The sequence below is a fragment of the Capsicum annuum genome, chromosome 9 (assembly GCF_002878395.1).
Source record: "Capsicum annuum cultivar UCD-10X-F1 chromosome 9, UCD10Xv1.1, whole genome shotgun sequence".
In the NCBI taxonomy this organism is placed as follows: domain Eukaryota; kingdom Viridiplantae; phylum Streptophyta; class Magnoliopsida; order Solanales; family Solanaceae; genus Capsicum; species Capsicum annuum.
This window is the reverse complement of record NC_061119.1, coordinates 137,552,677-137,567,314: the sequence shown is the minus strand read 5'-3', so window position 1 is coordinate 137,567,314 and position 14,638 is coordinate 137,552,677.

Genomic DNA, 14,638 nt, shown 5'->3' with positions numbered 1-14,638 from the left:
CAGCTGTAGTTTCTTGAATTTATGCATTCTATGTTGCATTCGAAGTGAGAAACGATGTGGTGATGAGTCTACAGAATGGTTTCAGTTGTATGCTCTTCCCTATCTATTCTTGGTATGTATAGCGTCATTCGAGGATAAATATTTCCAAGAGGGGATGATGTAATACCCCGAGAAATTTTTTGTTGAAATTTTGTGAATAAACGTGTTGGGTTCTATCTTCTAGAATAAATTATAAATTTTTTCATATGGAATGTCTTAGATTATGACCCATTACGTAGAATATCGAATAAGATTTCCAACGATATGTGGATCATCCAAAACAGACACCCGAGCGATGAGTTATGAGCATTCTGAACGAATCATGAATAGTAGTGAACAGTAAAATGTGCAGGAAAAAGTACTGAGGCCTGGCGTATTTTTTCTCCAACTTTAAATGATCATAATTCCTTGTACATAATGATCTAGGTGATCTACTATATATCAACGGAAAGTGCGAGTCCTCTTTCCAATGAAATTAGTTTCATCCAATTTTTCTGTCGGAGAAAAAAGTTATGGTCGATCTTCTTCATCTTATCAAAATCAAATTCTTGGGTCAACTTCAAACAATCATAACTCCTCGTACACAATGATTTGGGTGAAATACTATATATCAACGAAAATATATGAGAGTCCTCTTTCTAATGAAATTGGTTTCATCCAATTTGGATATCGAAGTAAAACGTTATGGTTGATCTATTTCAGACTATCAAGACAGTCCACCAAAGGACAGATTCGAGAATTATTTGATTTTTAGGGGCATTCTGGTCATTTTCCCTTACCAAAAATCCGTCCAAACCCTCTATTAAAGCCTATTATAAGCATTATATGTTATATTTCATCAAATTCCCTCAAAAAGAAAACCCTAAGCTCCTACATCCAACTTCAAGAACCTCCAAAGTTCACCATTAATTCTGCAAATTTATTCAAGATTTCAAGTTCCTAGCTCAAGAACTCCAAGAACCATCACTCAAAGGCACGATTAACATCTCAAAAATGAGTATCAATCTAAAGTTCATCATTCAAGGTATGTGGAGTTTTTCAATAAGAACTCTCTTTCGTTCTTGTGCCCAAAAGTAATTTTCTTTACAAAGGCATGATTTTTATTTGATTTTTATGAATTTGAAGCATGAACCCATATCTTATGATGATTATTATGAAATCTTGATGTTTATGATTGTGAAAGATGAATTTACATGTGTGGAGATATAAAGCATGAATCTTGAACGATATTTATCATGATTTTGATATTTGGGTCGTGAATCCCCATTGGAAATTATGTTTTTTTGAGAAAGTGTGTGTTATTAGCACGTTGATGCTAAATATTTGAGATAGTTTGAATGATTTGACCTTTTGGTCTTAATGGAGTTGTTTTGAACTCGAGTGTGAAAGAAATCCACAACGTGGTTGATTTTGATAGATGGGAATCATGATGGCTCCCGATGTGTATTTATATATTACTGAATTTGTTTTATTTTGGATTGTCTTTGAAATGATCTAAGTTAAGTCTAGGAGAAATCTTTAGCACCGAGTGGGAGATATAAAGTGACCTTACTTCCCTAGAACTACGTGCCCCCGTAGGAGTGAGCCTGAGGTTGATTTATATAGTGATCACTAGTTTGTGTGGATTTGATATCAATAGTCCTACTCCGATGGCAAGGATAAGATAGCTCTCCCCAATGTGGGTTGTACGTTGGACTCCATGTAGTTCACATGGTTTATGTCGGTTATAGGATCTCCTAGTTTATGTGTGTTTCCTTGTGTCTATGGTGAATGGTGAAGTGATTTGAAAGTGGAATTGTGAAAGTTATTATTTCAAAAGATTTAAATGATATTTACATTATGAGAATTGATATTCTTGATGAACTGAAAGTGATTGACAAATTATATGATGACTCACATTTGTTATTGTACTTATTTCATCCTCTCATTATTATGATGATTTTCTTTGGGCTATATGAGTCTTTCATACATCCTACATATTTCTTATAAATATTTATAATGATGATATTTATAAAACTATATATACCCCCATATTCTCAGTTCCTTTCCATGGTACTGACCCACATCTTCGAATGTGGGCTGCATTTTCTCATAATATAGGTTCAGGTGCTCAGTTCCAGTTTTGACAGTGATTCTTTGGGCACGCTATTCTACATCCTCTGTTGTGGTGAGTCCTCATGTTCCGAGGATGTGATGTCTGCTGTTGATTTCACAAAAGTAATTATATTTGATAACTGAGTATGAGTCAGTTAGAGCATGTCTCAATGGCTCGCTAGTTTATTGATTTTCTTAGAGTCTTGTCAAACTAGTATAGATGTTGGGAGTTGACTAATAAGTCATATTTTGTTATCTTTCTGAAATTCTTTTATTCTTGGATGATGATTACTCTGTTGATATTTAAGGGTTATTTATGGAAACCCCATTGATTTGTGTTGAACTGAATAAAAATGGCTCAAAGGGTTAGCTTGGGGCTACTCGAGCCTCAAGCATCGTGTGTCGCTTCGGGACCTATTTTTTGGGGCATTACAGTTCTTATGGTCAAATGCGTGTGAGGGTAGTATTGAGAAGTTTAATGACAAATTGACTTCAGTTCTGGTTTTGACCTTGCCTGAAGATAATGATGATTTTGTGGTATGTTTTGATGCTTCTTGAATTGGTATTGGTTGTGTGTTAATGCAACATGGTAGGGCGGTGTCCTATGCTTCTACATAATTAAAAGTTTAGGAAAAGAACTACCCTAATTATGACTTAGAGTTGTTAGTCGTGGTCTTTGCGTTAAAGATTTGGCGACATTATCTTTATAGGGTTCATGTTGATTTTTTATCATAAGAGTCTTCATTATGTGTTTACTCAAAAGGAGCTGAACCTTAGGTAAAGAAAATGGTTTGAGTTTTTGAAAGACTATGATACGAGTCTTCATTACCACCCTGGTAAAGCTAATGTTGTCACCAATGCTCTTAGTAGATTGTCCATGGAAAGTTTGGCCTATGTGTATGGTGAAAAGTGGGAAATGGTGACGGACATTCACTATTTGGCAAAGCTTGAAGTTCAAATTGCAGACTCCAAGTATGGTGGTGTATTTGTTCATCTGGTATCTCAATCATCTCTTATGGTTGAGATAAAGGAAAAGCAAGTATAGGACCCCGACTTGATGAGAATCTAAAGTAATATGGGTCAACACAAAGCTGTGGACTTTGTGATTGGTGGTGATGGTATCTTGAGATAACAAGGTATACGATGTGTTCCTGAATCTCGGTATGTCATACACTCCGGTTCCACCAAGATGTATCATGATCTTAGAGAGTTCTATATATGAGGTAATATAAAATGAGATGTGGCTAGTTATGTGTCTAAGTGTATGATGTGCCAATTAGTGAAAGTAGAGAACATGAGGCCTAGGGGCTTGTATCATGAGATTCCATTACCCGAATAAAATTAGGAGGTAATTAATATGGATTTCATTACTGTTCTTCTTTGATCTCAAAATCTATGTGATTCTATTTGGGTCATTGTTTATATAATGAACAAGTTCACTCACTTTTTTGCCCGTGAGGTCTAATTACTCAGCGGAAGATTATGCTTAGTTATAACTTGCGGAGATCATAAAATTGCACAGTGCTCCGATTTTAATTATCTCAGATCATGGTCCTCTATTTTCATCCCACTTTTGGAAGCTATTCCAAAAAAGTTTTGGTACTAGAGTCTGCCTTAGTACCGCTTTCCACCTGCAAATGGATGGGCAAGCAGAGAGGACCATCCAAACATTGGAGAATATGTTGCGGGTTTAGGTGATTAATTATAGTGGTAGTTGGTATGACCACTTACCTTTGACTGAGTTTTCCTATAATAATAGTTACTACTCTAGTATTGGCATGGCCCCTTTTGAGGTATTCTATGGTAGGAGATATCGATCTTCTATTGGGTGGAACAAAGTTGGCGAGGGTAAGTTGCTTGGCCCCAATTTAGTTCACCAAGCCTTAGAGAAGGTTAAGGTAATTCATGATAGATTGAAAATCGCTCAAAGTCGGAAAAAGTCCTATGCAGATATGAGGCGTAGGGACTTAGAGTTTAGTATTGGCAATTGGGTATTCTTGAAAGTGTCTCCCATGAAGGAAGTGATGCGGTTTAGAAAAAAAGGGAAGCTTAGTCCCTTGTATGTTAGTCCCTACTTAATTGTGAAGAGGGTTGGTAATGTTGCCTATGAGTTGGAGTTGCCTGCTAGCATAAACTCCATTCACCCGGTATTCCATGTCTCTATGCTGTGGAAATGTATGGGTGATCCTTTGTTGGTTGTTCCCTAATGGGATGTTGGTATCTCAAACTCTTTGTCCTATTAGGATATCCCAGTGAGAATCTAGATTTGGCAAGTTTATCAGTTACAAATGAAAGAAGTGGATTCGGTAAAGGTTCTATGGAGGAACCAAAAGTCTGAGGAAGCTACTTGGGAGGCAGAAGAGGGCATGAAAACCAAGTATCCACATTTGTTTCCGGTCCCAAGAACTTGTGATGAAGGTATGTGTTAATCTTCTTACCTCGATTTATGTATGTGTTAATCTTCTTTCCTCAATTTATGTCCTTATAGATAATGAATTAAAGATCCTAATGTGTTAAATTGAGTTGTGCCTTGTCTAGACAATGGGTTAAATCCCCAGGTTTGAATTGATTTATGTCTTGTCAGACGATGGGTTCAAGTCCTAATGCCTTGAAATTTTGTGTGTCCTTGTTGTAATAGGTTTAAGAACATAGTACTTTGAGTTTATTCATGCCTTTGATAGATGATAGGTTCGAGTCCCTAGTCTTTGAGTTGAGCAAGTAACTTCGATAAGTCAATGGGTTAAAGTCCCTAAGTTGTGAAATGAGTAAGCATTTTTATAATTAATGGGTTTGAGTCCCAAGTTAATAAAATGAATAATCGATTGATAATGAGCATGATGTGTGTTATATCCTTGTTTTGTGCTTTGTCCTAACTTGATTGAAGGTTGATTTGATGTGTGATAACATGTTGACTTGTGTTTATACTTGCCTTACCCATCATTCGAGGATGAATGATCCAAGTAGGGGAGAATTAAAACACCTAGATATTGAACCATTAAGAAATTTCTTCATTTGATGTCCTAGGGTGGGTATGACTAGGGGCATGAGTCGTACCCCTTGGATACGAGTCGTATGCTTCTCTCCCTCCCCTCTCATACCCTAGTCAGTGTGGTGAGGGCCACTCACTGTCCTAGGTACGAGTGATACCCTCCATAATTATACCTTAAGGTATGAGTCGTACCAAGTGAGTCATATAGAATTTGGACATAAACTTTGAGTGGACTTTTTTTGGTACGATGAAGCATATGGTTAGGGGATGAGTCGTACCCTTTGGATATGACTCAAAGGTGTGTAGTCGTACCCTAGCCAGTATAGGTGACCTAGGAGGATCTTAGGGTACAAGTAAGGGTACCACTCGTAGCCTATGGTATGATTGACTCAAGTGAGTCGTACCCAACATTGTGGCCAATTTTCTGCTTTTAGTTGGGGGCCTTGTGGTCATTCCATATACTCTAAACCCTAAGTCCCTACACTATATAATGTATATGGCCTTCTTACAAAAATTTGGAGTGGATCAAACATCCAAAACACTCTCTCAAACTCATCTTTGAAGAATTGGAAGCTAGGGTTTCAAGGGTGATCTTCAAGAGGCAAAGGGAAGTCAAGATTCTTAGTGAATCAAGTTGTCTAAGGTATGTAACTCTTACCCTTGATAAATAACTCTAAACCCATGTATTTTACACTTGGATTAGTAAGTGTACAAGGTGATTTTGAAATCAAATAAAAAGGGTTTTTTTTCCTAATGATGAATAATGGGGACTTTTGCTTAGACTTGTGTTTTTACAGGTTATTGATGATGATTTGCACATGTGGGTTCTTGTTGTATGTGGTATAACATGTGAGTCTTGAGTAACTCTAATCTTGATGATTCTACCATAAAAATAGCTTTAGTAAAGGCATGTACACAAGGTGTTTGTGAAAATGTCTAAGTGAATTATCTAGTCGTATGTTTATTATATTTTGAGATAGGGAAATTGCCTAATAAGTATGAATAGTTGTTAAGTGATATTGTAAAGGTATTATGAGACATTAATGGTGAAATTGATGACCTCGTTAGGTGATGGTTAATGAGGGGTTAAAGTCCTTAAACTTGAAAATGAACTTGAATTGTGTGTTAAACCAAAGTGTGGTATGAATATGGTGTAAGATTGCTAATGAAATATGAATAGTTGTGATGGTCTTGATGACCATAAATTAAATTGTGAGATGAATTGAATTAAGGCATTGGACTATTGAAATGGTTGAGCAATAAAGGCTCCTATGAGGACCATGTGGTCATGTATAGTGTTGAATTATCTAAATGGGTTAACGTCCTTAAGTGTGAATTGAATAGATGATGATGAATGGACAAAGGGTTGAAGTCCCAATGTCGACTAATGATAGTCGTAATGTCTTGGGGTTAAAGTCCCTTGCCTAATGAAAGGGCTTGAGGTTAAAGTCCCTTGCCTAATGAAATAGTTTACGGTTAAAGTCCCTTGCATAATGAGATCTCCTGAGGTTGAAGTGCCTCTCCAAATAGAATGGCTTGGGTTAAAGCTCCCTATGTAATATGGCATGAGGTTAGAGTCCCTTGCCTAATGTGTGGGCATGTGGTTAGAGTCCCTTTTCTAAATTAATATGCATGTGTGGTTAAAGTCTCTTTCTTAAATTAAGGTGTATGTGGTTAGAGTCCCTTTCTTTATGAGGGTACGCATGGTTAAAGTCCTTCGTCTAAGTAATACGTGAATGTGGTTTAAGTCCCATAACTAATAAGAATATTTGAATCTAAGTGTGGAAGGTCGGAGTCCTGTACTTTATGTCTCATAATTGAGTGTCTTGAGAATGTTGTTAAGACTTGTTTACTTGTTTGGCATGTGATATACCTATATGTATGGATAAGGTCATGAATAAGGCTAATATTATATATTGACTTGTTTTTGATTGATGATGCTATTTAACCCTTATCCTTGAGTTACATGCTAGCGCTCCAATTGCTAACCATCTCCAGAGGCTATGTCCCCACATGACATAGGGGTTGGAGCATTATCTTCTCTTCCTACGCAGTGATTAGGTGATCGAAGTTGTTCGTGCATTGACTTTGGAGTGTTGATCTTCCTTACTTCGAAAGATATTCCTTCTTGGTCTCCTATCTTTAGACTTAGTCTTAATTTGACTTGGCTTGGCTATTGTCAGGGGCTTGTCCCGACATATAAATTTTTAAATATTAGTTAGGATAGAGGTATTATAGATGACTGTGGACTTGGGTATAATGTCTAGGTTGATGAATCTAATGAAGTGTTTAGAAATGTTTAAGTTATGACTTGTAGTATGTTCTTCGGTATCTTATTATATAGTCGGGATTCATTCGACCCTTATGACAAATATGATGATGATTAGGTAGGGTTATCAGGGCGACCTCTGGGTCATGTGGCCTTGAGGTGCCCCTATGATATGGCCCAGTTTTGAGGTGTGTCAAGTTGGTATCAGATCCTAGGTTCATGGTTGGTTGGGTGTCCACACTTCCTTGTCAAGTAGGAAATTTTATTGATTGGAAATAGAACTGGTACTTTTCTTGTGATGGTTTTGTCCTTTTCATTTTCTTTGATGTGCTCTATGCTTTCTTATCAAATGACTCGAGGTGATATCTATCGGGTCCCTTTGGACAATAACTGTGCATTTGACAGTGTCATAGATGTTGCTTAGTGGTCCTTGTCGCACTATAATCTTGCCTTTTTCAATCAAATTTTGGACCTTATACCTTAATGTTGAACATTCATCAGCATCATGTCCTTGGATATTTGAATGATATGCACACCTTTTGGCTTGGTCAAAATTCAAAAGTGGAATTTAGGGATTCATATTTTTCTTGGTGTCAAAACTCCCTGAACCTGCAATATTTGGAATATGCCCTCTAAAGGTTTAGATAATTTAGTAAAAGTACAAGGTTTCATTTTCTTTGATTGATGAGCATTAGATGATATTGGATAAGTCTGATTTGAGAATCATGTTGGTGAGAATTTAGGTACTAAAATCTTTGTGGATTGTAGGTGCCAAAACAACATATGTTTGTTGGATATTTTGATAGGGTTGTTCTTGAGGTGGGATAAGTGAGATATCTTCTCCTTTTTCTTCTTTCGATGATGCTTTATGTGCTTGAAAAGTATCCTGCATTGCAGAGGCATCAATAATTTTTCCTGTCCGAATGTCATATTCTAATTTTTTTTAATTATAATTAGATCATCTAAGATTTGAATACATAAGCTAAATAATTTTTGGTATTACATACCATCTAACGACCTAATGAAAGTTGGGCCCAACTCTTCCTCCGGTATAGGAGGACGTATCGTAGAAGCATCTAATCTCCATCGTATTGCATAGTCCTCAAAATATTCATCAGTCATTCTCCTTACCTCGAGAAAGTCCAACATTGTCGGATCAACCTTGATATTAAACTTATATTGCCTCACAAAGTCTTGGGTCATGTCTTCCCGTGTATGCCACTTGTCAAAGTCTTTTTTGACATACCAAGTGAGTGTTACTCCTGACAAGTTTTTTGAATGAAAAAGTCTCATTAGGAGAGCTCCATTGTGTTATATGCCAATTAGTCTGCCATAATAGTCCTTTAGATGCATGATTGGGTTTCCATGCCCATCAATCACTTCAAATTTTGCAACTTTGCATCCCTAAGGAAAACTAACCCTTGGATGTAGACATAATTTATCATACCTCAATTTATAAATGCCTTTGGAACATAAACAGTCATACTGCCTCTTTTCTAAGTCAAGAAACTCTAGTATTACCATGTTTTGCAAAGTACCAAGGAGATGAATAAGGAGATATAGGTAAGAAGGTATTTTATGCAAGGGAAGAAGTAAAATTTTTTGTTAGAAAAAAAGATAAAAATGGTTAATTATATTTGTCAAATTGCAAATTCTTAGCTGATTTTGTGTTCAAATGCTAGACAACTTTTAACCAAATAAAAAAACCAATAAAAGTTACCACATATCATAGATAAGTTTTAAACGTAATAGAATAAAAACAAAAGACATTCAAGGATGAATACCAAGTCTTAATAAGTGATCTAAACATAAATATTTTAGCTTCTAATGCACGAAATAGACGATAGTGATAGAACATGATGCTCAATTTATAGTTGTGGTTGTAAAGAAGATAAGACAGCTAGGAAAATAAACAAGGTTTGCTTTTGTTTAACATCTAATATATTGATCTGAGACATCCTTTGTGATTTATATCACATCACATTTTCAATCCATCTAACTCTAAGGAAACAAAATTTTGTTATAATAAGAATGAACTCATTAAAACATGCCTACGTATCACACTTATAGGGGAATTAGGTCCAACATAGTTCTAATTACATAAGTGATACAAGTCAAATGGTTGTCTTAGCTTTCGATGACATCATTCAAAGTCACTACGTGAAGAATCAAGCTTTGGTTGCATGGAAGGCACAGGATCATACTTGGATGGTTCATCTTGAACATGCCATTAAACAAACCCAAGTGTGGAAGATTGCTTGGAGCCTTAAAGACTTGAGGACTCTCGGGTTCGGGCCACACTTGGTGGGTCGCTGTTTTGGTTCCCTTTATTAAGGGCATTTTGGTCATTTAGACTTGTCTAAATGACACTCCATTGCCACTCCACCTTATTAAGGGCATTGGAGTCATTTTTGTCTTTCTTTTGGAATATACTATATATAGTCTTTTTTAGGTTTTTTCTCATTAGTTTACGAAGGATGAGATATTAAAACATTGAAAGTCCTCTCTTTAAGAGTAGAACACCTTAGTTAGTCTTAGTTAGGTCTTGGAATAGACATTGTAGTTTAGGGCTTGGAAAAGCTAGTATTGACCTTTTCTTGGAAATGGTGGATCTTGAGGTGCATTGGTTCCCTAGGCTGTCACCGTAAGAGTGTGGCATTGATTATTACATTCATTAGAGGTTAGTGTTGAAATACACTTGGTTCTTAATCTTGTAATAATCTTTGTCTCACTATCTATCCTTTTCATTCTTGCAAACTTATTATGTTGTTCTTGTTCTACTCTCAGTTTGTGTTTGTTCTTGTTGGACAAAATTGTTGTCTTCTTGTTCTTCATTTTATGTGCTGTTAAGATAGTTTGGGTTGGCTTTAATAGGTGTCAAACACTTGTTATCTTCTCATTTTAGTGTTGTGTTGTGAATCTGAGAGGGGTCTCCAATCGGTCCAAGGATCTTAGTGATTTGTGGACAGTTTTGGAGTGTATTTGTGGACTATTTTGAGTCACTTCGTGAGTTCTTTGTTTTTCTTGTATCAATAAGCAAGGAAAGAATAAATGAATACTTCATACTATGTGAAGCTTAAAGTAACTTAAAGTGCTTGGAACCCCAGAGTGGAGAATCAACATGAATATTAAGACTTTGGTCACCTTGCCAATCCATCTAAAAAGTTCCCAACAAGTGCAAGTCATGCTTAGAAAATTAATCAGCATCGAGATTTGGCTCCATCACATAATCACCTTGGTATCAATCATCATTTGAATTATATCTTTTAAAGTTTGTCATTCTTTAGTAATGTGCCCTTTCATCCCTGAATGATAAACACATATTTTAGAGTGATCGAGCCAATTTGTGTATGTATCCCTTATAATGGAAGAAATGGAGTAATATAGCCATCAACCCTTAATCTCTCATAAATTTGGTGAAACTCCCTAGATTTTGTCCCTTGAAAATTCCTTGAGCTTTGAGATCACTACCCTGGTTACAACAGAACCCTATAAGTCGTTGGGACGAATCGTAACCAAATCAGCAAGTTTGTGAGTTGATTCTTCTCTTAGTATGAGTATCTCACTAATATACTTTAGGATATGTTACGAGTCATTAGGTGTAATCGCTGGGTGTCCATAGTAAGTCCCAATTTGAGTAAGTCCCAAGTCGTAAGGTAAACAGTGTAGGGTGCCTTAGTGGTAATTCCTTGGTTATGACTAATGGTGAAGAGTCATAAAGGATGGTTACGAGTCAAGGGTTGACTCATAGTCCAAGGCTGTATTTTTTCAGCTTCTAAGTTAAGGGCATTCTAGACATTTCCCCTCTTACCCAACCTGAAATGCACGACTTAAAACCTCTTGAGGGTATCATTATCACTTAAAAACAATCATAATAACTTCTTAATACTCCCTAATCCTCAAGCTCAAGAACACTTAAGGTTTTCAAGAGGTTGATCACTTTGGGCTTTCAAGGGTGGTTTCACTCCGTACATATTACTATTTCAGGCATGTTACTCTTCCCTAGTTGTTAATTTTATAAAATCATATGTTTTAAAGTATTATTCATATGATGTTTATGTTGGTTTTGAAACAAAGGTTGGGGGTTTTGAATGTTTATGAAATTAACAATGCTTCTCATGGTTTATATATGATTTTTATGCTTTAATTACAGTTTTGAACTTGTGGGTGCATGGGTTTGGTGAATGAACTAGGGAATTGTGATTTTCCCAAACTTGTGACTTTTGAAGTGGTTATTTCCCCAACCCCATAGAAATATGGTAATTTGTAAAATTGAATTTGTCTTGAACTATTATATGATATAAAGAGGTATTTAAAATACAATGATATGATTTAATGAACAAAGTGATTTGGTGTCTCCCACATTGTATTAATGAACAAAGGGAGTGTTTTCTCTAAGTTAACGAGAATTGTTTTGGACATGTAGTTGTTACCTTACAAGTGTAGTTGGTATGACGATACCAATAATGTATGCCTTAATGTGAAATATGGTTAAATGAATGGAAATGTATGATACTTGTTTTAATCAGTCTTTAATAAGAGTTTTGTAGTTGATTCATGAAAGTGGAGGTCCGAGTGATTGATAGTGGAAACCATATTTGCCAATGTAGGGGTCAAAGTGACCAAGGATTCTCGAATACCCCTTATTATTAATTCCTGATTACGGAGGTTTGAATTATGATTGAGTGCTAAATTCACCTTAGTATATGTTGGGAGGTTCGAGCCCTCCGTTTAGACATATATTTGAGATTATTCTCTAATTTGTACCGCCACACGCACTAGGGCCCGACCAAGGGGTGAGAGCTGGGGCACATATAGCCTGTGGATACTATTATATGATGATTAAGCTACATAATCCAGGTTAAAGGTTTTGAAAAGCATGTTAAACATTGTTTTCTATCCCAACATGTGATATATATGTATATATGTATATGCATTTGATCATGGGCATTGGTTTTGAAATGATGTTTAACTATTGATCATGTCATTATATTATCCTTATCCCTGAGTTAAATGCAAGCACTCACCCTGCTAATCATCTTTGGATGCTATATCCCCATGCAATGCAAGAATAATCCATACTTCTACTTCTCCTGCTCAGTGATTAGGATTTGGGATCAGTTCGTGAATTGACATTGAAGTGGTGAGCTTCCATGTATTGGAAGTCTACATTTCATGTTTTGTTCCTCTTATGTCTTAGACTTATTTTAGGCTATTGTTGGGGTATGTCTCAACACTTTATAGATATTTAGTCTTAGATTATTGTTTGGACTACTATGGCTATTGGGCGGTGTATGTCGGTCATTTGGCCGGTCGTTGGTGGATGGTTATAGATATGCATTTAAAACATTCTTATGCTATTATATGCTATATAGTTATATGTTCAAAATTCATATGACCTTGGGGTGTGATGTGCTTGGTTGGTTATATGCAAAGTGATCTCTAATCCACATGGGACTTAAAATACCCATCAACGCCAGGACCTGGATCAGGTCATGACAGTTGGGCTATGGGCTCATCTAAAGAAGTAAACTATCTTGGTGGATTTTTTTGAAACATAGCTCAAGGTCTGGCGGATTAACTGGATCATTATTTTGTTAGTAGATTTTGACAAAATAGTAGAACATATTATGATATTGGAACAATGGAGGGAGATGGGTACCAAACAGTTTGAGAATGAGGTTTTGTGAAAGATTAGGGATAATAGGCTTGGGCGTAATTTAGAGTTGGAATGATTTTTGTATATGAACTCCATATCAGTTGAGGGAGACTTGAAACACCCTAGATTTTGGCCTTTGAAAATTTCTTGAGCTTTAAGATAACTGCCATGGTTACCACTGGACCCTATGAGTCATAGGGTGTCCTGATGAGTTGTTGGGTGGAATCATAACCAAATCATTAAGTTTGTGGCTTGATTCTTCTTTGAGTACAAGTGGATCACTAAGAGCTGTAAGGATACATTATAAGTTATCAAGAGTAATTGTAGGGTGCCTAGTGTAAGTCCAAATTTAGGTTCTATTTTGACTACAACTAGACCCTATGAGTCGTAAGGTCCCATTATGATTCGTATGGATAAGTCATAAGTTCAACAGTATAGGTCATCTTCATGGAACTGCCTTGGTCACGACTCGTGGTGACGAGTCATAAGGAGTGGTTACAAGTTGGTGTTGACTCGTAGTCAAAGATGACACTTTTTCAGCTTTTAAGTTAAGGGCATTATGGATATTTCCCCTTTTTACCCAACTTGAAACACATGACTTATAACCTCTTTAGAGTATCATTATTACTTAGAACAATAGGGTTTTCAAAATCCTCATGGTCAAGAACATGTAGGGTTTTCAAAAGGTTGATCACTTAGGGCTTTCAAGAGTGGTTTTTCTCCATACATCGTTCTATTTCGGGCATTCTAATCTTCCCTCATTGTAAATTTTGTTAAAGCATGTGTTTTAAAGTATTATCCATATGAGGTTTGTGCTGGTTTTGAAACAAAGGTTGGGGGCTTTGAATAATTATGAATTGAACAATGATTTTCATGGTTTATATATGATTCTCATGCTTTAATCTTAGTTTTGAACTTGTGGGTGCATGGGTATGGTGAATGAACTAGGGAATTGTGATTTTTCCCAAACTTGTGACTTTTGAAATGGTTATGCCCCTTACCTCATAATGTGAAGTTGATTTTAATTATGAGAACTGTGGAAATTTGTAAAATTGAACTAGTCATGAACTAATGCATGATATAAGAAGGTATTTTAAATACAATGGTATGATTTAATTAACAAAGGGAGTTGGTGTCTCCCACCTTGTATTAATAAACAAAGGGAGTTGTTCTCCAAGTTAATGGGAATTGTTTTGGGTATGTTGTTGTTACATTGCAAGTTTTGTTGGTATGACAATACCAATAATATATTCCTTATTGTGGAATGTATTTAAATGAATGGGAATATGTGATACTTCTTTTTAATTGGGCTCTAATAAGGTTGTGTAGCTGTGTCATGAAATTAGAGGTTTGAGTGATCGATACTGGAAACCGTGTTTGGCGATGTGGAGGTCAAAGTGACCAGGGAGGTTTGAGTCCCCCTCACTATAATTTCATGATTAGAGAGGTTCGAGTCTCCTGTAAAGCATTATATGATTGGGTGCTTAAGTCACCTTGCTAAATGTTGGGAAGCTTGAGTCCTCGGTGTCTATATATATGAGATTATTCTCTGGTTCGTGTGGCTACATGCACTGGGGACTGGACAGGG